Source organism: Chiloscyllium punctatum, chromosome 36 (genome assembly GCF_047496795.1).
Source record: "Chiloscyllium punctatum isolate Juve2018m chromosome 36, sChiPun1.3, whole genome shotgun sequence".
Classification (NCBI taxonomy): Eukaryota; Metazoa; Chordata; class Chondrichthyes; order Orectolobiformes; family Hemiscylliidae; genus Chiloscyllium; species Chiloscyllium punctatum.
The window spans coordinates 62,689,366-62,714,214 of record NC_092774.1 but is presented as its reverse complement, the minus strand read 5'-3'; the positions used below and the strand labels follow the sequence as shown (position 1 = coordinate 62,714,214).

The window sequence follows — 24,849 nt, the reverse complement described above, 5'->3', positions numbered from 1 at the left end:
TTGGTCGGTTTCCTCTGAACTGAATCGCAAAACCGGTTCTCTTCGATGCTAATGAGCTGGTAAAGTTGAAACTCAGACATCGTCCCCCACTATTAGGACGGATACCACCGATTGTGAATAACCTCAGAGAGAGACAAGTGACAGACAGTCGCCGTGGAATCCATGGGCTGAATGGCTTCTGTCTGCGCGACAATGATGCTACGTGTTGCTGAGGGAGCAAAAATGGTTCATTTTTAACCGTCCCTTCCGTGTTGGACTGCCTGCAGTCCCTCAGCTCAGGGCCGTGGGGATGACTCTCAGTGAGTGAAGGTTTCACGCGGATTCTCTTCATCTGGGACACTTGGGGCTCAGATGTTAACTGCTGCGCTGTCGCAGCAAAGAAAGCGATGCCCACTTTGCAATAGACTTTCCGTAAGATTGCTGCGTGAAGACGATTTCTGAACACCAAGCAGGCTGCACAACAATGTGAATTTACCTGGGCGAAGAGTCCTCGGTGTTCATTTCTCTCTGTCCTGCCAGCACAGCATCTTTCTGTCTCTCCGATAACAGACCTTTGGAGAAAGTTCACAATCAAAGTTGTTCATGTTCCCCGCATTAATGTAACTGACACCTCTCACCCCAAGAGTTTCAGAGAGAGAGAGAGAGAGAGAGAAAGAGGGAGAGAGAGCAGAAGAGCGAATGGACTCTTACACTCCCCCAAACCTACATTCCCCCACCCCCCCCACCCCCCAGAACAACGTGCAAGTAGAAATAAAATGGTTTAATTATCCGCCAGTGGAGATACTCCTGTTCCTGGGGAAGAGACAAACATCAGCCCCCCGGGGACAGAATGACAAGCAGATGTTCTGGAAAGGCTTTGCTGCTTGCAATTCTTGCAGCAATGTGGAATCTACTTCACACTGAGCAAGTTTCAGCTGGCTCAGAGTCTCCAATGTTCATTGCTGTGTTTACCGCCAGCTCAGAGAAAGAACAATAGGCAGGACGCAGGAGTGAATAACGATCCTCGTGAGAGGGCGAATAACTGTTAATGGAGACTGTTAGTGGCTAACAATACGTCGTGTGTCATAGCAGACGAGGTGATAAACAGGAGTCTTTCGTGTGGTAGGGGTCAAGGACATGGGGGGGGTTCAGGCCCTATAGTTATAGAACTCGATATTGAAGACCGGAGGGCTGGAAGGGCTCCAAGTGGAAAATGAGATGTTGTTCCTTCATCTGGAGCGAGAACACTGCTGCAAGCCTGAGACAGGGATTATGGCCAGGGAACAGGGTGATGTGTTAAAGTGGCAGGCAACCGCAAGGTCAGGGCCTTTAGTTTCTGCGGGCAGAAGCGGGATGTTCTGCGAAGCAGTCACCCAGTTTATGCTTCATGCTACGTTGGGGAAACGACACTGTGAGCAGAGAATGCGGTGGAATGAAATAGCAGCAGGGAGACTGGATGAGAAGCAGCTGTTCGGGAAAGTCTTTGCCGCTTGCTCAAATGTATTTCATACTGAGCATGTCTCAGGTCGCTCAAGAGGTCTGGGGCATTACCTGCGTGCGTGCTTTCTGGCTCGTTGGTCTAGGCGTATGATTCTCGCTTAGGGTCTGTTACTGCGCTGATTTGCGAGAGATCCCGGGTTCAAATCCCGGACGAGCCCGTGTTTTTTTTTAACTTGACTTGTGCAAAACTGCCTGATTGACTTTCTCAAAAAGCACCTTCGTGAAACCAGCGTGGGCTGCTTGGAGTACGAATGAGGCAGAAAACAGAGAAATGAAATGATTGGAGATCGTGTTCAACAAGCTACTTGGATGCTGCCTGAACTGCTGTGCTCTTCCAGCACCACTAATCCAGAATCTGGTTTCCAGCATCTGCAGTCATTGTTTTTACCATAGTGCTCAACAGGTTGACGTGAGTGGTGCGGTGTTTGAGGAATGTCAGCAATCAAGGTAGATTGGAAAATTGGGACAGCTCTCCTCGGAGAACCGAACTTTTCCAAGTCATGAGGGACCTAGAAACAGGAAATAATGTTGTGAAAATGCTCCCACGCCTGAAAGGATCCATAACGATTCGGCAGAATTTTAGAGTCACGAGGAAAAGAAGTAAAAGTGACATTAGGAAGAACGTTTTCGTACAGGGAGTGGTGAGGGTCAGTAAGTCCCTGTCTGACATTGACAAAGAGGAAGATTCAATGGACCCAAAAGGGAATTCGGTGGTCACGTTCAGATGTGCAGATTTCCGCTGAGAAGGCGAGAGAATGAAATGAAACGACTAGAGTCACACGTTTACTTAAGCGTAGAACCAGCAGAGCGAAGGTGGGCCGCAGAGCCTCCGTCTGCGCTGTGACACATGTTGTGATTCAGTGTGAAATCACAGTTCGACCGACAGAATGTGGGAATTTAGAAAAAAGTTTATATTTACACAGCCTCCATACGTCTGCGAAACAGCATATCACACGACAGCAGTGGAGGTCTTTGACATCAGGCTCGAAGGTGCCTGCCGCGTGCCAGACAAAAACCTGAAGTGTTCTGCGCAACGAGCGTCTCCAAGCGGCAGCAGAGTGGCGCAGCGGGAGCGTGCTGGGCCCATAACCCAGAGGTCGATGGATCGAAACCATCCTCTGCTATCGTTCACTGTCACCTTGATCTGCTTTCTTCAGCAAGCTGCCTTTGCATCTACTTGCCGATGTTCATATCGATCCACTCCATTCAAACAGCATGGGTTTTAGAGGTCTCAGTGATATTCTGTTCTTGGTCGGTTTCCTCTGAACTGAATCGCAAAACCGGTTCTCTTCGATGCTAATGAGCTGGTAAAGTTGAAACTCAGACATCGTCCCCCACTATTAGGACGGATACCACCGATTGTGAATAACCTCAGAGAGAGACAAGTGACAGACAGTCGCCGTGGAATCCATGGGCTGAATGGCTTCTGTCTGCGCGACAATGATGCTACGTGTTGCTCAGGGAGCAAAAATGGTTCATTTTTAACCGTCCCTTCCGTGTTGGACTGCCTGCAGTCCCTCAGCTCAGGGCCGTGGGGATGACTCTCAGTGAGTGAAGGTTTCACGCGGATTCTCTTCATCTGGGACACTTGGGGCTCAGATGTTAACTGCTGCGCTGTCGCAGCAAAGAAAGCGATGCCCACTTTGCAATAGACTTTCCGTAAGATTGCTGCGTGAAGACGATTTCTGAACACCAAGCAGGCTGCACAACAATGTGAATTTACCTGGGCGAAGAGTCCTCGGTGTTCATTTCTCTCTGTCCTGCCAGCACAGCATCTTTCTGTCTCTCCGATAACAGACCTTTGGAGAAAGTTCACAATCAAAGTTGTTCATGTTCCCCGCATTAATGTAACTGACACCTCTCACCCCAAGAGTTTCAGAGAGAGAGAGAGAGAGAGAGAAAGAGGGAGAGAGAGCAGAAGAGCGAATGGACTCTTACACTCCCCCAAACCTACATTCCCCCACCCCCCCCACCCCCCAGAACAACGTGCAAGTAGAAATAAAATGGTTTAATTATCCGCCAGTGGAGATACTCCTGTTCCTGGGGAAGAGACAAACATCAGCCCCCCGGGGACAGAATGACAAGCAGATGTTCTGGAAAGGCTTTGCTGCTTGCAATTCTTGCAGCAATGTGGAATCTACTTCACACTGAGCAAGTTTCAGCTGGCTCAGAGTCTCCAATGTTCATTGCTGTGTTTACCGCCAGCTCAGAGAAAGAACAATAGGCAGGACGCAGGAGTGAATAACGATCCTCGTGAGAGGGCGAATAACTGTTAATGGAGACTGTTAGTGGCTAACAATACGTCGTGTGTCATAGCAGACGAGGTGATAAACAGGAGTCTTTCGTGTGGTAGGGGTCAAGGACATGGGGGGGGGTTCAGGCCCTATAGTTATAGAACTCGATATTGAAGACCGGAGGGCTGGAAGGGCTCCAAGTGGAAAATGAGATGTTGTTCCTTCATCTGGAGCGAGAACACTGCTGCAAGCCTGAGACAGGGATGTTGGCCAGGGAACAGGGTGATGTGTTAAAGTGGCAGGCAACCGCAAGGTCAGGGCCTTTAGTTTCTGCGGGCAGAAGCGGGATGTTCTGCGAAGCAGTCACCCAGTTTATGCTTCATGCTACGTTGGGGAAACGACACTGTGAGCAGAGAATGCGGTGGAATGAAATAGCAGCAGGGAGACTGGATGAGAAGCAGCTGTTCGGGAAAGTCTTTGCCGCTTGCTCAAATGTATTTCATACTGAGCATGTCTCAGGTCGCTCAAGAGGTCTGGGGCATTACCTGCGTGCGTGCTTTCTGGCTCGTTGGTCTAGGCGTATGATTCTCGCTTAGGGTCTGTTACTGCGCTGATTTGCGAGAGGTCCCGGGTTCAAATCCCGGACGAGCCCGTGTTTTTTTTTTAACTTGACTTGTGCAAAACTGCCTGATTGACTTTCTCAAAAAGCACCTTCGTGAAACCAGCGTGGGCTGCTTGGAGTACGAATGAGGCAGAAAACAGAGAAATGAAATGATTGGAGATCGTGTTCAACAAGCTACTTGGATGCTGCCTGAACTGCTGTGCTCTTCCAGCACCACTAATCCAGAATCTGGTTTCCAGCATCTGCAGTCATTGTTTTTACCATAGTGCTCAACAGGTTGACGTGAGTGGTGCGGTGTTTGAGGAATGTCAGCAATCAAGGTAGATTGGAAAATTGGGACAGCTCTCCTCGGAGAACCGAACTTTTCCAAGTCATGAGGGACCTAGAAACAGGAAATAATGTTGTGAAAATGCTCCCACGCCTGAAAGGATCCATAACGATTCGGCAGAATTTTAGAGTCACGAGCAAAAGAAGTAAAAGTGACATTAGGAAGAACGTTTTCGTACAGGGAGTGGTGAGGGTCAGTAAGTCCCTGTCTGACATTGACAAAGAGGAAGATTCAATGGACCCAAAAGGGAATTCGGTGGTCACGTTCAGATGTGCAGATTTCCGCTGAGAAGGCGAGAGAATGAAATGAAACGACTAGAGTCACACGTTTACTTAAGCGTAGAACCAGCAGAGGGAAGGTGGGCCGCAGAGCCTCCGTCTGCGCTGTGACACATGTTGTGATTCAGTGTGAAATCACAGTTCGACCGACAGAATGTGGGAATTTAGAAAAAAGTTTATATTTACACAGCCTCCATACGTCTGCGAAACAGCATATCACACGACAGCAGTGGAGGTCTTTGACATCAGGCTCGAAGGTGCCTGCCGCGTGCCAGACAAAAACCTGAAGTGTTCTGCGCAACGAGCGTCTCCAAGCGGCAGCAGAGTGGCGCAGCGGGAGCATGCTGGGCCCATAACCCAGAGGTCGATGGATCGAAAGCAGAATACTGTCACCTTGATCTGCTTTCTTCAGCAAGCTGCCTTTGCATCTACTTGCCGATGTTCATATCGATCCACTCCATTCAAACGGCATGGGTTTTAGAGGTCTCAGTGATATTCTGTTCTTGGTCGGTTTCCTCTGAACTGAATCGCAAAACCGGTTCTCTCCGATGCTAATGAGCTGGTAAAGTTGAAACTCAGACATCGTCCCCCACTATTAGGACGGATACCACCGATTGTGAATAACCTCAGAGAGAGACAAGTGACAGACAGTTGCCGTGGAATCCATGGGCTGAATGGCTTCTGTCTGCGCGACAATGATGCTACGTGTTGCTCAGGGAGCAAAAATGGTTCATTTTTAACCGTCCCTTCCGTGTTGGACTGCCTGCAGTCCCTCAGCTCAGGGCCGTGGGGATGACTCTCAGTGAGTGAAGGTTTCACGCGGATTCTCTTCATCTGGGACACTTGGGGCTCAGATGTTAACTGCTGCGCGGTCGCAGCAAAGAAAGCGATGCCCACTTTGCAATAGACTTTCCGTAAGATTGCTGCGTGAAGACGATTTCTGAACACCAAGCAGGCTGCACAACAATGTGAATTTACCTGGGCGAAGAGTCCTCGGTGTTCATTTCTCTCTGTCCTGCCAGCACAGCATCTTTCTGTCTCTCCGATAACAGACCTTTGGAGAAAGTTCACAATCAAAGTTGTTCATGTTCCCCGCATTAATGTAACTGACACCTCTCACCCCAAGAGTTTCAGAGAGAGAGAGAGAGAGACAAAGAGGGAGAGAGAGCAGAAGAGCGAATGGACTCTTACACTCCCCCAAACCTACATTCCCCCACCCCCCCCACCCCCCAGAACAACGTGCAAGTAGAAATAAAATGGTTTAATTATCCGCCAGTGGAGATACTCCTGTTCCTGGGGAAGAGACAAACATCAGCCCCCCGGGGACAGAATGACAAGCAGATGTTCTGGAAAGGCTTTGCTGCTTGCAATTCTTGCAGCAATGTGGAATCTACTTCACACTGAGCAAGTTTCAGCTGGCTCAGAGTCTCCAATGTTCATTGCTGTGTTTACCGCCAGCTCAGAGAAAGAACAATAGGCAGGACGCAGGAGTGAATAACGATCCTCGTGAGAGGGCGAATAACTGTTAATGGAGACTGTTAGTGGCTAACAATACGTCGTGTGTCATAGCAGACGAGGTGATAAACAGGAGTCTTTCGTGTGGTAGGGGTCAAGGACATGGGGGGGGTTCAGGCCCTATAGTTATAGAACTCGATATTGAAGACCGGAGGGCTGGAAGGGCTCCAAGTGGAAAATGAGATGTTGTTCCTTCATCTGGAGCGAGAACACTGCTGCAAGCCTGAGACAGGGATGTTGGCCAGGGAACAGGGTGATGTGTTAAAGTGGCAGGCAACCGCAAGGTCAGGGCCTTTAGTTTCTGCGGGCAGAAGCGGGATGTTCTGCGAAGCAGTCACCCAGTTTATGCTTCATGCTACGTTGGGGAAACGACACTGTGAGCAGAGAATGCGGTGGAATGAAATAGCAGCAGGGAGACTGGATGAGAAGCAGCTGTTCGGGAAAGTCTTTGCCGCTTGCTCAAATGTATTTCATACTGAGCATGTCTCAGGTCGCTCAAGAGGTCTGGGGCATTACCTGCGTGCGTGCTTTCTGGCTCGTTGGTCTAGGCGTATGATTCTCGCTTAGGGTCTGTTACTGCGCTGATTTGCGAGAGGTCCCGGGTTCAAATCCCGGACGAGCCCGTGTTTTTTTTTAACTTGACTTGTGCAAAACTGCCTGATTGACTTTCTCAAAAAGCACCTTCGTGAAACCAGCGTGGGCTGCTTGGAGTACGAATGAGGCAGAAAACAGAGAAATGAAATGATTGGAGATCGTGTTCAACAAGCTACTTGGATGCTGCCTGAACTGCTGTGCTCTTCCAGCACCACTAATCCAGAATCTGGTTTCCAGCATCTGCAGTCATTGTTTTTACCATAGTGCTCAACAGGTTGACGTGAGTGGTGCGGTGTTTGAGGAATGTCAGCAATCAAGGTAGATTGGAAAATTGGGACAGCTCTCCTCGGAGAACCGAACTTTTCCAAGTCATGAGGGACCTAGAAACAGGAAATAATGTTGTGAAAATGCTCCCACGCCTGAAAGGATCCATAACGATTCGGCAGAATTTTAGAGTCACGAGGAAAAGAAGTAAAAGTGACATTAGGAAGAACGTTTTCGTACAGGGAGTGGTGAGGGTCAGTAAGTCCCTGTCTGACATTGACAAAGAGGAAGATTCAATGGACCCAAAAGGGAATTCGGTGGTCACGTTCAGATGTGCAGATTTCCGCTGAGAAGGCGAGAGAATGAAATGAAACGACTAGAGTCACACGTTTACTTAAGCGTAGAACCAGCAGAGCGAAGGTGGGCCGCAGAGCCTCCGTCTGCGCTGTGACACATGTTGTGATTCAGTGTGAAATCACAGTTCGACCGACAGAATGTGGGAATTTAGAAAAAAGTTTATATTTACACAGCCTCCATACGTCTGCGAAACAGCATATCACACGACAGCAGTGGAGGTCTTTGACATCAGGCTCGAAGGTGCCTGCCGCGTGCCAGACAAAAACCTGAAGTGTTCTGCGCAACGAGCGTCTCCAAGCGGCAGCAGAGTGGCGCAGCGGGAGCGTGCTGGGCCCATAACCCAGAGGTCGATGGATCGAAACCATCCTCTGCTGTCGTTCACTGTCACCTTGATCTGCTTTCTTCAGCAAGCTGCCTTTGCATCTACTTGCCGATGTTCATATCGATCCACTCCATTCAAACGGCATGGGTTTTAGAGGTCTCAGTGATATTCTGTTCTTGGTCGGTTTCCTCTGAACTGAATCGCAAAACCGGTTCTCTTCGATGCTAATGAGCTGGTAAAGTTGAAACTCAGACATCGTCCCCCACTATTAGGACGGATACCACCGATTGTGAATAACCTCAGAGAGAGACAAGTGACAGACAGTCGCCGTGGAATCCATGGGCTGAATGGCTTCTGTCTGCGCGAGAATGATGCTACGTGTTGCTGAGGGAGCAAAAATGGTTCATTTTTCACCGTCCCTTCCGTGTTGGACTGCCTGCAGTCCCTCAGCTCAGGGCCGTGGGGATGACTCTCAGTGAGTGAAGGTTTCACGCGGATTCTCTTCATCTGGGACACTTGGGGCTCAGATGTTAACTGCTGCGCGGTCGCAGCAAAGAAAGCGATGCCCACTTTGCAATAGACTTTCCGTAAGATTGCTGCGTGAAGACGATTTCTGAACACCAAGCAGGCTGCACAACAATGTGAATTTACCTGGGCGAAGAGTCCTCGGTGTTCATTTCTCTCTGTCCTGCCAGCACAGCATCTTTCTGTCTCTCCGATAACAGACCTTTGGAGAAAGTTCACAATCAAAGTTGTTCATGTTCCCCGCATTAATGTAACTGACACCTCTCACCCCAAGAGTTTCAGAGAGAGAGAGAGAGAGAGAAAGAGGGAGAGAGAGCAGAAGAGCGAATGGACTCTTACACTCCCCCAAACCTACATTCCCCCACCCCCCCCCCCACCCCCCAGAACAACGTGCAAGTAGAAATAAAATGGTTTAATTATCCGCCAGTGGAGATACTCCTGTTCCTGGGGAAGAGACAAACATCAGCCCCCCGGGGACAGAATGACAAGCAGATGTTCTGGAAAGGCTTTGCTGCTTGCAATTCTTGCAGCAATGTGGAATCTACTTCACACTGAGCAAGTTTCAGCTGGCTCAGAGTCTCCAATGTTCATTGCTGTGTTTACCGCCAGCTCAGAGAAAGAACAATAGGCAGGACGCAGGAGTGAATAACGATCCTCGTGAGAGGGCGAATAACTGTTAATGGAGACTGTTAGTGGCTAACAATACGTCGTGTGTCATAGCAGACGAGGTGATAAACAGGAGTCTTTCGTGTGGTAGGGGTCAAGGACATGGGGGGGGGGGGGTTCAGGCCCTATAGTTATAGAACTCGATATTGAAGACCGGAGGGCTGGAAGGGCTCCAAGTGGAAAATGAGATGTTGTTCCTTCATCTGGAGCGAGAACACTGCTGCAAGCCTGAGACAGGGATGTTGGCCAGGGAACAGGGTGATGTGTTAAAGTGGCAGGCAACCGCAAGGTCAGGGCCTTTAGTTTCTGCGGGCAGAAGCGGGATGTTCTGCGAAGCAGTCACCCAGTTTATGCTTCATGCTACGTTGGGGAAACGACACTGTGAGCAGAGAATGCGGTGGAATGAAATAGCAGCAGGGAGACTGGATGAGAAGCAGCTGTTCGGGAAAGTCTTTGCCGCTTGCTCAAATGTATTTCATACTGAGCATGTCTCAGGTCGCTCAAGAGGTCTGGGGCATTACCTGCGTGCGTGCTTTCTGGCTCGTTGGTCTAGGCGTATGATTCTCGCTTAGGGTCTGTTACTGCGCTGATTTGCGAGAGATCCCGGGTTCAAATCCCGGACGAGCCCGTGTTTTTTTTTAACTTGACTTGTGCAAAACTGCCTGATTGACTTTCTCAAAAAGCACCTTCGTGAAACCAGCGTGGGCTGCTTGGAGTACGAATGAGGCAGAAAACAGAGAAATGAAATGATTGGAGATCGTGTTCAACAAGCTACTTGGATGCTGCCTGAACTGCTGTGCTCTTCCAGCACCACTAATCCAGAATCTGGTTTCCAGCATCTGCAGTCATTGTTTTTACCATAGTGCTCAACAGGTTGACGTGAGTGGTGCGGTGTTTGAGGAATGTCAGCAATCAAGGTAGATTGGAAAATTGGGACAGCTCTCCTCGGAGAACCGAACTTTTCCAAGTCATGAGGGACCTAGAAACAGGAAATAATGTTGTGAAAATGCTCCCACGCCTGAAAGGATCCATAACGATTCGGCAGAATTTTAGAGTCACGAGCAAAAGAAGTAAAAGTGACATTAGGAAGAACGTTTTCGTACAGGGAGTGGTGAGGGTCAGTAAGTCCCTGTCTGACATTGACAAAGAGGAAGATTCAATGGACCCAAAAGGGAATTCGGTGGTCACGTTCAGATGTGCAGATTTCCGCTGAGAAGGCGAGAGAATGAAATGAAACGACTAGAGTCACACGTTTACTTAAGCGTAGAACCAGCAGAGCGAAGGTGGGCCGCAGAGCCTCCGTCTGCGCTGTGACACATGTTGTGATTCAGTGTGAAATCACAGTTCGACCGACAGAATGTGGGAATTTAGAAAAAAGTTTATATTTACACAGCCTCCATACGTCTGCGAAACAGCATATCACACGACAGCAGTGGAGGTCTTTGACATCAGGCTCGAAGGTGCCTGCCGCGTGCCAGACAAAAACCTGAAGTGTTCTGCGCAACGAGCGTCTCCAAGCGGCAGCAGAGTGGCGCAGCGGGAGCGTGCTGGGCCCATAACCCAGAGGTCGATGGATCGAAACCATCCTCTGCTATCGTTCACTGTCACCTTGATCTGCTTTCTTCAGCAAGCTGCCTTTGCATCTACTTGCCGATGTTCATATCGATCCACTCCATTCAAACGGCATGGGTTTTAGAGGTCTCAGTGATATTCTGTTCTTGGTCGGTTTCCTCTGAACTGAATCGCAAAACCGGTTCTCTTCGATGCTAATGAGCTGGTAAAGTTGAAACTCAGACATCGTCCCCCACTATTAGGACGGATACCACCGATTGTGAATAACCTCAGAGAGAGACAAGTGACAGACAGTCGCCGTGGAATCCATGGGCTGAATGGCTTCTGTCTGCGCGACAATGATGCTACGTGTTGCTCAGGGAGCAAAAATGGTTCATTTTTAACCGTCCCTTCCGTGTTGGACTGCCTGCAGTCCCTCAGCTCAGGGCCGTGGGGATGACTCTCAGTGAGTGAAGGTTTCACGCGGATTCTCTTCATCTGGGACACTTGGGGCTCAGATGTTAACTGCTGCGCGGTCGCAGCAAAGAAAGCGATGCCCACTTTGCAATAGACTTTCCGTAAGATTGCTGCGTGAATACGATTTCTGAACACCAAGCAGGCTGCACAACAATGTGAATTTACCTGGGCGAAGAGTCCTCGGTGTTCATTTCTCTCTGTCCTGCCAGCACAGCATCTTTCTGTCTCTCCGATAACAGACCTTTGGAGAAAGTTCACAATCAAAGTTGTTCATGTTCCCCGCATTAATGTAACTGACACCTCTCACCCCAAGAGTTTCAGAGAGAGAGAGAGAGAGAGAAAGAGGGAGAGAGAGCAGAAGAGCGAATGGACTCTTACACTCCCCCAAACCTACATTCCCCCACCCCCCCCTCCCCCCAGAACAACGTGCAAGTAGAAATAAAATGGTTTAATTATCCGCCAGTGGAGATACTCCTGTTCCTGGGGAAGAGACAAACATCAGCCCCCCGGGGACAGAATGACAAGCAGATGTTCTGGAAAGGCTTTGCTGCTTGCAATTCTTGCAGCAATGTGGAATCTACTTCACACTGAGCAAGTTTCAGCTGGCTCAGAGTCTCCAATGTTCATTGCTGTGTTTACCGCCAGCTCAGAGAAAGAACAATAGGCAGGACGCAGGAGTGAATAACGATCCTCGTGAGAGGGCGAATAACTGTTAATGGAGACTGTTAGTGGCTAACAATACGTCGTGTGTCATAGCAGACGAGGTGATAAACAGGAGTCTTTCGTGTGGTAGGGGTCAAGGACATGGGGGGGTTCAGGCCCTATAGTTATAGAACTCGATATTGAAGACCGGAGGGCTGGAAGGGCTCCAAGTGGAAAATGAGATGTTGTTCCTTCATCTGGAGCGAGAACACTGCTGCAAGCCTGAGACAGGGATGTTGGCCAGGGAACAGGGTGATGTGTTAAAGTGGCAGGCAACCGCAAGGTCAGGGCCTTTAGTTTCTGCGGGCAGAAGCGGGATGTTCTGCGAAGCAGTCACCCAGTTTATGCTTCATGCTACGTTGGGGAAACGACACTGTGAGCAGAGAATGCGGTGGAATGAAATAGCAGCAGGGAGACTGGATGAGAAGCAGCTGTTCGGGAAAGTCTTTGCCGCTTGCTCAAATGTATTTCATACTGAGCATGTCTCAGGTCGCTCAAGAGGTCTGGGGCATTACCTGCGTGCGTGCTTTCTGGCTCGTTGTTCTGGGCATATGATTCTCGCTTAGGGTCTGTTACTGCGCTGATTTGCGAGAGGTCCCGGGTTCAAATCCCGGACGAGCCCGTGTTTTTTTTTAACTTGACTTGTGCAAAACTGCCTGATTGACTTTCTCAAAAAGCACCTTCGTGAAACCAGCGTGGGCTGCTTGGAGTACGAATGAGGCAGAAAACAGAGAAATGAAATGATTGGAGATCGTGTTCAACAAGCTACTTGGATGCTGCCTGAACTGCTGTGCTCTTCCAGCACCACTAATCCAGAATCTGGTTTCCAGCATCTGCAGTCATTGTTTTTACCATAGTGCTCAACAGGTTGACGTGAGTGGTGCGGTGTTTGAGGAATGTCAGCAATCAAGGTAGATTGGAAAATTGGGACAGCTCTCCTCGGAGAACCGAACTTTTCCAAGTCATGAGGGACCTAGAAACAGGAAATAATGTTGTGAAAATGCTCCCACGCCTGAAAGGATCCATAACGATTCGGCAGAATTTTAGAGTCACGAGCAAAAGAAGTAAAAGTGACATTAGGAAGAACGTTTTCGTACAGGGAGTGGTGAGGGTCAGTAAGTCCCTGTCTGACATTGACAAAGAGGAAGATTCAATGGACCCAAAAGGGAATTCGGTGGTCACGTTCAGATGTGCAGATTTCCGCTGAGAAGGCGAGAGAATGAAATGAAACGACTAGAGTCACACGTTTACTTAAGCGTAGAACCAGCAGAGCGAAGGTGGGCCGCAGAGCCTCCGTCTGCGCTGTGACACATGTTGTGATTCAGTGTGAAATCACAGTTCGACCGACAGAATGTGGGAATTTAGAAAAAAGTTTATATTTACACAGCCTCCATACGTCTGCGAAACAGCATATCACACGACAGCAGTGGAGGTCTTTGACATCAGGCTCGAAGGTGCCTGCCGCGTGCCAGACAAAAACCTGAAGTGTTCTGCGCAACGAGCGTCTCCAAGCGGCAGCAGAGTGGCGCAGCGGGAGCGTGCTGGGCCCATAACCCAGAGGTCGATGGATCGAAACCATCCTCTGCTATCGTTCACTGTCACCTTGATCTGCTTTCTTCAGCAAGCTGCCTTTGCATCTACTTGCCGATGTTCATATCGATCCACTCCATTCAAACGGCATTGGTTTTAGAGGTCTCAGTGATATTCTGTTCTTGGTCGGTTTCCTCTGAACTGAATCGCAAAACCGGTTCTCTTCGATGCTAATGAGCTGGTAAAGTTGAAACTCAGACATCGTCCCCCACTATTAGGACGGATACCACCGATTGTGAATAACCTCAGAGAGAGACAAGTGACAGACAGTCGCCGTGGAATCCATGGGCTGAATGGCTTCTGTCTGCGCGACAATGATGCTACGTGTTGCTCAGGGAGCAAAAATGGTTCATTTTTAACCGTCCCTTCCGTGTTGGACTGCCTGCAGTCCCTCAGCTCAGGGCCGTGGGGATGACTCTCAGTGAGTGAAGGTTTCACGCGGATTCTCTTCATCTGGGACACTTGGGGCTCAGATGTTAACTGCTGCGCGGTCGCAGCAAAGAAAGCGATGCCCACTTTGCAATAGACTTTCCGTAAGATTGCTGCGTGAATACGATTTCTGAACACCAAGCAGGCTGCACAACAATGTGAATTTACCTGGGCGAAGAGTCCTCGGTGTTCATTTCTCTCTGTCCTGCCAGCACAGCATCTTTCTGTCTCTCCGATAACAGACCTTTGGAGAAAGTTCACAATCAAAGTTGTTCATGTTCCCCGCATTAATGTAACTGACACCTCTCACCCCAAGAGTTTCAGAGAGAGAGAGAGAGAGAGAAAGAGGGAGAGAGAGCAGAAGAGCGAATGGACTCTTACACTCCCCCAAACCTACATTCCCCCACCCCCCCCCTCCCCCCAGAACAACGTGCAAGTAGAAATAAAATGGTTTAATTATCCGCCAGTGGAGATACTCCTGTTCCTGGGGAAGAGACAAACATCAGCCCCCCGGGGACAGAATGACAAGCAGATGTTCTGGAAAGGCTTTGCTGCTTGCAATTCTTGCAGCAATGTGGAATCTACTTCACACTGAGCAAGTTTCAGCTGGCTCAGAGTCTCCAATGTTCATTGCTGTGTTTACCGCCAGCTCAGAGAAAGAACAATAGGCAGGACGCAGGAGTGAATAACGATCCTCGTGAGAGGGCGAATAACTGTTAATGGAGACTGTTAGTGGCTAACAATACGTCGTGTGTCATAGCAGACGAGGTGATAAACAGGAGTCTTTCGTGTGGTAGGGGTCAAGGACATGGGGGGGGTTCAGGCCCTATAGTTATAGAACTCGATATTGAAGACCGGAGGGCTGGAAGGGCTCCAAGTGGAAAATGAGATGTTGTTCCTTCATCTGGAGCGAGAACACTGCTGCAAGCCTGAGACAGGGATGTTGGCCAGGGAACAGGGTGATGTGTTAAAGTGGCAGGCAACCGCAAGGTCAGGGCCTTTAGTTTCTGCGGGCAGAAGCGGGATGTTCTGCGAAGCAGTCACCCAGTTTATGCTTCATGCTACGTTGGGGAAACGACACTGTGAGCAGAGAATGCGGTGGAATGAAATAGCAGCAGGGAGACTGGATGAGAAGCAGCTGTTCGGGAAAGTCTTTGCCGCTTGCTCAAATGTATTTCATACTGAGCATGTCTCAGGTCGCTCAAGAGGTCTGGGGCATTACCTGCGTGCGTGCTTTCTGGCTCGTTGGTCTAGGCGTATGATTCTCGCTTAGGGTCTGTTACTGCGCTGATTTGCGAGAGGTCCCGGGTTCAAATCCCGGACGAGCCCGTGTTTTTTTTTAACTTGACTTGTGCAAAACTGCCTGATTGACTTTCTCAAAAAGCACCTTCGTGAAACCAGCGTGGGCTGCTTGGAGTACGAATGAGGCAGAAAACAGAGAAATGAAATGATTGGAGATCGTGTTCAACAAGCTACTTGGATGCTGCCTGAACTGCTGTGCTCTTCCAGCACCACTAATCCAGAATCTGGTTTCCAGCATCTGCAGTCATTGTTTTTACCATAGTGCTCAACAGGTTGACGTGAGTGGTGCGGTGTTTGAGGAATGTCAGCAATCAAGGTAGATTGGAAAATTGGGACAGCTCTCCTCGGAGAACCGAACTTTTCCAAGTCATGAGGGACCTAGAAACAGGAAATAATGTTGTGAAAATGCTCCCACGCCTGAAAGGATCCATAACGATTCGGCAGAATTTTAGAGTCACGAGGAAAAGAAGTAAAAGTGACATTAGGAAGAACGTTTTCGTACAGGGAGTGGTGAGGGTCAGTAAGTCCCTGTCTGACATTGACAAAGAGGAAGATTCAATGGACCCAAAAGGGAATTCGGTGGTCACGTTCAGATGTGCAGATTTCCGCTGAGAAGGCGAGAGAATGAAATGAAACGACTAGAGTCACACGTTTACTTAAGCGTAGAACCAGCAGAGCGAAGGTGGGCCGCAGAGCCTCCGTCTGCGCTGTGACACATGTTGTGATTCAGTGTGAAATCACAGTTCGACCGACAGAATGTGGGAATTTAGAAAAAAGTTTATATTTACACAGCCTCCATACGTCTGCGAAACAGCATATCACACGACAGCAGTGGAGGTCTTTGACATCAGGCTCGAAGGTGCCTGCCGCGTGCCAGACAAAAACCTGAAGTGTTCTGCGCAACGAGCGTCTCCAAGCGGCAGCAGAGTGGCGCAGCGGGAGCGTGCTGGGCCCATAACCCAGAGGTCGATGGATCGAAACCATCCTCTGCTATCGTTCACTGTCACCTTGATCTGCTTTCTTCAGCAAGCTGCCTTTGCATCTACTTGCCGATGTTCATATCGATCCACTCCATTCAAACGGCATGGGTTTTAGAGGTCTCAGTGATATTCTGTTCTTGGTCGGTTTCCTCTGAACTGAATCGCAAAACCGGTTCTCTTCGATGCTAATGAGCTGGTAAAGTTGAAACTCAGACATCGTCCCCCACTATTAGGACGGATACCACCGATTGTGAATAACCTCAGAGAGAGACAAGTGACAGACAGTCGCCGTGGAATCCATGGGCTGAATGGCTTCTGTCTGCGCGACAATGATGCTACGTGTTGCTCAGGGAGCAAAAATGGTTCATTTTTAACCGTCCCTTCCGTGTTGGACTGCCTGCAGTCCCTCAGCTCAGGGCCGTGGGGATGACTCTCAGTGAGTGAAGGTTTCACGCGGATTCTCTTCATCTGGGACACTTGGGGCTCAGATGTTAACTGCTGCGCGGTCGCAGCAAAGAAAGCGATGCCCACTTTGCAATAGACTTTCCGTAAGATTGCTGCGTGAAGACGATTTCTGAACACCAAGCAGGCTGCACAACAATGTGAATTTACCTGGGCGAAGAGTCCTCGGTGTTCATTTCTCTCTGTCCTGCCAGCACAGCATCTTTCTGTCTCTCCGATAACAGACCTTTGGAGAAAGTTCACAATCAAAGTTGTTCATGTTCCCCGCATTAATGTAACTGACACCTCTCACCCCAAGAGTTTCAGAGAGAGAGAGAGAGAGAGAAAGAGGGAGAGAGAGCAGAAGAGCGAATGGACTCTTACACTCCCCCAAACCTACATTCCCCCACCCCCCCCCCCCCACCCCCCAGAACAACGTGCAAGTAGAAATAAAATGGTTTAATTATCCGCCAGTGGAGATACTCCTGTTCCTGGGGAAGAGACAAACATCAGCCCCCCGGGGACAGAATGACAAGCAGATGTTCTGGAAAGGCTTTGCTGCTTGCAATTCTTGCAGCAATGTGGAATCTACTTCACACTGAGCAAGTTTCAGCTGGCTCAGAGTCTCCAATGTTCATTGCTGTGTTTACCGCCAGCTCAGAGAAAGAACAATAGGCAGGACGCAGGAGTGAATAACGATCCTCGTGAGAGGGCGAATAACTGTTAATGGAGACTGTTAGTGGCTAACAATACGTCGTGTGTCATAGCAGACGAGGTGATAAACAGGAGTCTTTCGTGTGGTAGGGGTCAAGGACATGGGGGGGGGGTTCAGGCCCTATAGTTATAGAACTCGATATTGAAGACCGGAGGGCTGGAAGGGCTCCAAGTGGAAAATGAGATGTTGTTCCTTCATCTGGAGCGAGAACACTGCTGCAAGCCTGAGACAGGGATTATGGCCAGGGAACAGGGTGATGTGTTAAAGTGGCAGGCAACCGCAAGGTCAGGGCCTTTAGTTTCTGCGGGCAGAAGCGGGATGTTCTGCGAAGCAGTCACCCAGTTTATGCTTCATGCTACGTTGGGGAAACGACACTGTGAGCAGAGAATGCGGTGGAATGAAATAGCAGCAGGGAGACTGGATGAGAAGCAGCTGTTCGGGAAAGTCTTTGCCGCTTGCTCAAATGTATTTCATACTGAGCATGTCTCAGGTCGCTCAAGAGGTCTGGGGCATTACCTGCGTGCGTGCTTTCTGGCTCGTTGGTCTAGGCGTATGATTCTCGCTTAGGGTCTGTTACTGCGCTGATTTGCGAGAGATCCCGGGTTCAAATCCCGGACGAGCCCGTGTTTTTTTTTAACTTGACTTGTGCAAAACTGCCTGATTGACTTTCTCAAAAAGCACCTTCGTGAAACCAGCGTGGGCTGCTTGGAGTACGAATGAGGCAGAAAACAGAGAAATGAAATGATTGGAGATCGTGTTCAACAAGCTACTTGGATGCTGCCTGAACTGCTGTGCTCTTCCAGCACCACTAATCCAGAATCTGGTTTCCAGCATCTGCAGTCATTGTTTTTACCATAGTGCTCAACAGGTTGACGTGAGTGGTGCGGTGTTTGAGGAATGTCAGCAATCAAGGTAGATTGGAAAATTGGGACAGCTCTCCTCGGAGAACCGAACTTTTCCAAGTCATGAGGGACCTAGAAACAGGAAATAATGTTGTGAAAATGCTCCCACGCCTGAAAGGATCCATAACGATTCGGCAGAATTTTAGAGTCACGAGCAAAAGAAGTAAAAGTGACATTAGGAAGAACGTTTTCGTACAGGGAGTGGTGAGGGTCAGTAAGTCCCTGTCTGACATTGACAAAGAGGAAGATTCAATGGACCCAAAAGGGAATTCGGTGGTCACGTTCAGATGTGCAGATTTCCGCTGAGAAGGCGAGAGAATGAAATGAAACGACTAGAGTCACACGTTTACTTAAGCGTAGAACCAGCAGAGCGAAGGTGGGCCGCAGAGCCTCCGTCTGCGCTGTGACACATGTTGTGATTCAGTGTGAAATCACAGTTCGACCGACAGAATGTGGGAATTTAGAAAAAAGTTTATATTTACACAGCCTCCATACGTCTGCGAAACAGCATATCACACGACAGCAGTGGAGGTCTTTGACATCAGGCTCGAAGGTGCCTGCCGCGTGCCAGACAAAAACCTGAAGTGTTCTGCGCAACGAGCGTCTCCAAGCGGCAGCAGAGTGGCGCAGCGGGAGCGTGCTGGGCCCATAACCCAGAGGTCGATGGATCGAAACCATCCTCTGCTATCGTTCACTGTCACCTTGATCTGCTTTCTTCAACAAGCTGCCTTTGCATCTACTTGCCGATGTTCATATCGATCCACTCCATTCAAACGGCATTGGTTTTAGAGGTCTCAGTGATATTCTGTTCTTGGTCGGTTTCCTCTGAACTGAATCGCAAAACCGGTTCTCTTCGATGCTAATGAGCTGGTAAAGTTGAAACTCAGACATCGTCCCCCACTATTAGGACGGATACCACCGATTGTGAATAACCTCAGAGAGAGACAAGTGACAGACAGTCGCCGTGGAATCCATGGGCTGAATGGCTTCTGTCTGCGCGACAATGATGCTACGTGTTGCTCAGGGAGCAAAAATGGTTCATTTTTAACCGTCCCTTCCGTGTTGGACTGCCTGCAGTCCCTCAGCTCAGGGCCGTGGGGATGACTCTCAGTGAGTGAAGGTTTCACGCGGATTCTCTTCATCTGGGACACTTGGGGCTCAGATGTTAACTGCTGCGCTGTCGCAGCAAAGAAAGCGATGCCCACTTTGCAATAGACTTTCCGTAAGATTGCTGCGTGAAGACGATTTCTGAACACCAAGCAGGCTGCACAACAATGTGAATTTACCTGGGCGAAGAGTCCTCGGTGTTCATTTCTCTCTGTCCTGCCAGCACAGCATCTTTCTGTCTCTCCGATAACAGACCTTTGGAGAAAGTTCACAATCAAAGTTGTTCATGTTCCCCGCATTAATGTAACTGACACCTCTCACCCCAAGAGTTTCAGAGAGAGAGAGAGAGAGAGAAAGAGGGAGAGAGAGCAGAAGAGCGAATGGACTCTTACACTCCCCCAAACCTACATTCCCCCACCCCCCCCCACCCCCCAGAACAACGTGCAAGTAGAAATAAAATGGTTTAATTATCCGCCAGTGGAGATACTCCTGTTCCTGGGGAAGAGACAAACATCAGCCCCCCGGGGACAGAATGACAAGCAGATGTTCTGGAAAGGCTTTGCTGCTTGCAATTCTTGCAGCAATGTGGAATCTACTTCACACTGAGCAAGTTTCAGCTGGCTCAGAGTCTCCAATGTTCATTGCTGTGTTTACCGCCAGCTCAGAGAAAGAACAATAGGCAGGACGCAGGAGTGAATAACGATCCTCGTGAGAGGGCGAATAACTGTTAATGGAGACTGTTAGTGGCTAACAATACGTCGTGTGTCATAGCAGACGAGGTGATAAACAGGAGTCTTTCGTGTGGTAGGGGTCAAGGACATGGGGGGGGTTCAGGCCCTATAGTTATAGAACTCGATATTGAAGACCGGAGGGCTGGAAGGGCTCCAAGTGGAAAATGAGATGTTGTTCCTTCATCTGGAGCGAGAACACTGCTGCAAGCCTGAGACAGGGATGTTGGCCAGGGAACAGGGTGATGTGTTAAAGTGGCAGGCAACCGCAAGGTCAGGGCCTTTAGTTTCTGCGGGCAGAAGCGGGATGTTCTGCGAAGCAGTCACCCAGTTTATGCTTCATGCTACGTTGGGGAAACGACACTGTGAGCAGAGAATGCGGTGGAATGAAATAGCAGCAGGGAGACTGGATGAGAAGCAGCTGTTCGGGAAAGTCTTTGCCGCTTGCTCAAATGTATTTCATACTGAGCATGTCTCAGGTCGCTCAAGAGGTCTGGGGCATTACCTGCGTGCGTGCTTTCTGGCTCGTTGGTCTAGGCGTATGATTCTCGCTTAGGGTCTGTTACTGCGCTGATTTGCGAGAGGTCCCGGGTTCAAATCCCGGACGAGCCCGTGTTTTTTTTTAACTTGACTTGTGCAAAACTGCCTGATTGACTTTCTCAAAAAGCACCTTCGTGAAACCAGCGTGGGCTGCTTGGAGTACGAATGAGGCAGAAAACAGAGAAATGAAATGATTGGAGATCGTGTTCAACAAGCTACTTGGATGCTGCCTGAACTGCTGTGCTCTTCCAGCACCACTAATCCAGAATCTGGTTTCCAGCATCTGCAGTCATTGTTTTTACCATAGTGCTCAACAGGTTGACGTGAGTGGTGCGGTGTTTGAGGAATGTCAGCAATCAAGGTAGATTGGAAAATTGGGACAGCTCTCCTCGGAGAACCGAACTTTTCCAAGTCATGAGGGACCTAGAAACAGGAAATAATGTTGTGAAAATGCTCCCACGCCTGAAAGGATCCATAACGATTCGGCAGAATTTTAGAGTCACGAGGAAAAGAAGTAAAAGTGACATTAGGAAGAACGTTTTCGTACAGGGAGTGGTGAGGGTCAGTAAGTCCCTGTCTGACATTGACAAAGAGGAAGATTCAATGGACCCAAAAGGGAATTCGGTGGTCACGTTCAGATGTGCAGATTTCCGCTGAGAAGGCGAGAGAATGAAATGAAACGACTAGAGTCACACGTTTACTTAAGCGTAGAACCAGCAGAGCGAAGGTGGGCCGCAGAGCCTCCGTCTGCGCTGTGACACATGTTGTGATTCAGTGTGAAATCACAGTTCGACCGACAGAATGTGGGAATTTAGAAAAAAGTTTATATTTACACAGCCTCCATACGTCTGCGAAACAGCATATCACACGACAGCAGTGGAGGTCTTTGACATCAGGCTCGAAGGTGCCTGCCGCGTGCCAGACAAAAACCTGAAGTGTTCTGCGCAACGAGCGTCTCCAAGCGGCAGCAGAGTGGCGCAGCGGGAGCGTGCTGGGCCCATAACCCAGAGGTCGATGGATCGAAACCATCCTCTGCTATCGTTCACTGTCACCTTGATCTGCTTTCTTCAGCAAGCTGCCTTTGCATCTACTTGCCGATGTTCATATCGATCCACTCCATTCAAACGGCATGGGTTTTAGAGGTCTCAGTGATATTCTGTTCTTGGTCGGTTTCCTCTGAACTGAATCGCAAAACCGGTTCTCTTCGATGCTAATGAGCTGGTAAAGTTGAAACTCAGACATCGTCCCCCACTATTAGGACGGATACCACCGATTGTGAATAACCTCAGAGAGAGACAAGTGACAGACAGTCGCCGTGGAATCCATGGGCTGAATGGCTTCTGTCTGCGCGACAATGATGCTACGTGTTGCTCAGGGAGCAAAAATGGTTCATTTTTAACCGTCCCTTCCGTGTTGGACTGCCTGCAGTCCCTCAGCTCAGGGCCGTGGGGATGACTCTCAGTGAGTGAAGGTTTCACGCGGATTCTCTTCATCTGGGACACTTGGGGCTCAGATGTTAACTGCTGCGCGGTCGCAGCAAAGAAAGCGATGCCCACTTTGCAATAGACTTTCCGTAAGATTGCTGCGTGAAGACGATTTCTGAACACCAAGCAGGCTGCACAACAATGTGAATTTACCTGGGCGAAGAGTCCTCGGTGTTCATTTCTCTCTGTCCTGCCAGCACAGCATCTTTCTGTCTCTCCGATAACAGACCTTTGGAGAAAGTTCACAATCAAAGTTGTTCATGTTCCCCGCATTAATGTAACTGACACCTCTCACCCCAAGAGTTTCAGAGAGAGAGAGAGAGAGAGAAAGAGGGAGAGAGAGCAGAAGAGCGAATGGACTCTTACACTCCCCCAAACCTACATTCCCCCACCCCCCCCCCCCCCACCCCCCAGAACAACGTGCAAGTAGAAATAAAATGGTTTAATTATCCGCCAGTGGAGATACTCCTGTTCCTGGGGAAGAGACAAACATCAGCCCCCCGGGGACAGAATGACAAGCAGATGTTCTGGAAAGGCTTTGCTGCTTGCAATTCTTGCAGCAATGTGGAATCTACTTCACACTGAGCAAGTTTCAGCTGGCTCAGAGTCTCCAATGTTCATTGCTGTGTTTACCGCCAGCTCAGAGAAAGAACAATAGGCAGGACGCAGGAGTGAATAACGATCCTCGTGAGAGGGCGAATAACTGTTAATGGAGACTGTTAGTGGCTAACAATACGTCGTGTGTCATAGCAGACGAGGTGATAAACAGGAGTCTTTCGTGTGGTAGGGGTCAAGGACATGGGGGGGGGTTCAGGCCCTATAGTTATAGAACTCGATATTGAAGACCGGAGGGCTGGAAGGGCTCCAAGTGGAAAATGAGATGTTGTTCCTTCATCTGGAGCGAGAACACTGCTGCAAGCCTGAGACAGGGATTATGGCCAGGGAACAGGGTGATGTGTTAAAGTGGCAGGCAACCGCAAGGTCAGGGCCTTTAGTTTCTGCGGGCAGAAGCGGGATGTTCTGCGAAGCAGTCACCCAGTTTATGCTTCATGCTACGTTGGGGAAACGACACTGTGAGCAGAGAATGCGGTGGAATGAAATAGCAGCAGGGAGACTGGATGAGAAGCAGCTGTTCGGGAAAGTCTTTGCCGCTTGCTCAAATGTATTTCATACTGAGCATGTCTCAGGTCGCTCAAGAGGTCTGGGGCATTACCTGCGTGCGTGCGTGCTTTCTGGCTCGTTGGTCTAGGCGTATGATTCTCGCTTAGGGTCTGTTACTGCGCTGATTTGCGAGAGATCCCGGGTTCAAATCCCGGACGAGCCCGTGTTTTTTTTTAACTTGACTTGTGCAAAACTGCCTGATTGACTTTCTCAAAAAGCACCTTCGTGAAACCAGCGTGGGCTGCTTGGAGTACGAATGAGGCAGAAAACAGAGAAATGAAATGATTGGAGATCGTGTTCAACAAGCTACTTGGATGCTGCCTGAACTGCTGTGCTCTTCCAGCACCACTAATCCAGAATCTGGTTTCCAGCATCTGCAGTCATTGTTTTTACCATAGTGCTCAACAGGTTGACGTGAGTGGTGCGGTGTTTGAGGAATGTCAGCAATCAAGGTAGATTGGAAAATTGGGACAGCTCTCCTCGGAGAACCGAACTTTTCCAAGTCATGAGGGACCTAGAAACAGGAAATAATGTTGTGAAAATGCTCCCACGCCTGAAAGGATCCATAACGATTCGGCAGAATTTTAGAGTCACGAGCAAAAGAAGTAAAAGTGACATTAGGAAGAACGTTTTCGTACAGGGAGTGGTGAGGGTCAGTAAGTCCCTGTCTGACATTGACAAAGAGGAAGATTCAATGGACCCAAAAGGGAATTCGGTGGTCACGTTCAGATGTGCAGATTTCCGCTGAGAAGGCGAGAGAATGAAATGAAACGACTAGAGTCACACGTTTACTTAAGCGTAGAACCAGCAGAGCGAAGGTGGGCCGCAGAGCCTCCGTCTGCGCTGTGACACATGTTGTGATTCAGTGTGAAATCACAGTTCGACCGACAGAATGTGGGAATTTAGAAAAAAGTTTATATTTACACAGCCTCCATACGTCTGCGAAACAGCATATCACACGACAGCAGTGGAGGTCTTTGACATCAGGCTCGAAGGTGCCTGCCGCGTGCCAGACAAAAACCTGAAGTGTTCTGCGCAACGAGCGTCTCCAAGCGGCAGCAGAGTGGCGCAGCGGGAGCGTGCTGGGCCCATAACCCAGAGGTCGATGGATCGAAACCATCCTCTGCTATCGTTCACTGTCACCTTGATCTGCTTTCTTCAGCAAGCTGCCTTTGCATCTACTTGCCGATGTTCATATCGATCCACTCCATTCAAACGGCATGGGTTTTAGAGGTCTCAGTGATATTCTGTTCTTGGTCGGTTTCCTCTGAACTGAATCGCAAAACCGATGCTAATGAGCTGGTAAAGTTGAAACTCAGACATCGTCCCCCACTATTAGGACGGATACCACCGATTGTGAATAACCTCAGAGAGAGACAAGTGACAGACAGTCGCCGTGGAATCCATGGGCTGAATGGCTTCTGTCTGCGCGACAATGATGCTACGTGTTGCTCAGGGAGCAAAAATGGTTCATTTTTAACCGTCCCTTCCGTGTTGGACTGCCTGCAGTCCCTCAGCTCAGGGCCGTGGGGATGACTCTCAGTGAGTGAAGGTTT

The 24,849-nt window shown here is 49.3% G+C and overlaps 7 non-coding genes across 7 annotated transcripts; all 7 read left to right on the top strand.

Moving 5' to 3' along the window:
- The first annotated feature begins 2,531 nt into the window (after window positions 1-2,531).
- On the top strand, window positions 2,532-2,603 carry trnam-cau (transfer RNA methionine (anticodon CAU)). The gene has a single exon. It is a non-coding gene; the product is annotated as a tRNA-Met (tRNA).
- An 8,103-nt stretch (window positions 2,604-10,706) lies between these two features.
- Window positions 10,707-10,778, top strand: trnam-cau (transfer RNA methionine (anticodon CAU)). The gene has a single exon. It is a non-coding gene; the product is annotated as a tRNA-Met (tRNA).
- Window positions 10,779-13,430: 2,652 nt separating this feature from the next.
- Window positions 13,431-13,502, top strand: trnam-cau (transfer RNA methionine (anticodon CAU)). The gene has a single exon. It is a non-coding gene; the product is annotated as a tRNA-Met (tRNA).
- A 2,654-nt stretch (window positions 13,503-16,156) lies between these two features.
- trnam-cau (transfer RNA methionine (anticodon CAU)) lies at window positions 16,157-16,228 on the top strand. Its single transcript has one exon. It is a non-coding gene; the product is annotated as a tRNA-Met (tRNA).
- Window positions 16,229-18,888: 2,660 nt separating this feature from the next.
- On the top strand, window positions 18,889-18,960 carry trnam-cau (transfer RNA methionine (anticodon CAU)). The gene has a single exon. It is a non-coding gene; the product is annotated as a tRNA-Met (tRNA).
- Window positions 18,961-21,614: 2,654 nt separating this feature from the next.
- Window positions 21,615-21,686, top strand: trnam-cau (transfer RNA methionine (anticodon CAU)). Its single transcript has one exon. It is a non-coding gene; the product is annotated as a tRNA-Met (tRNA).
- Window positions 21,687-24,350: 2,664 nt separating this feature from the next.
- On the top strand, window positions 24,351-24,422 carry trnam-cau (transfer RNA methionine (anticodon CAU)). Its single transcript has one exon. It is a non-coding gene; the product is annotated as a tRNA-Met (tRNA).
- Window positions 24,423-24,849: the final 427 nt, after the last annotated feature.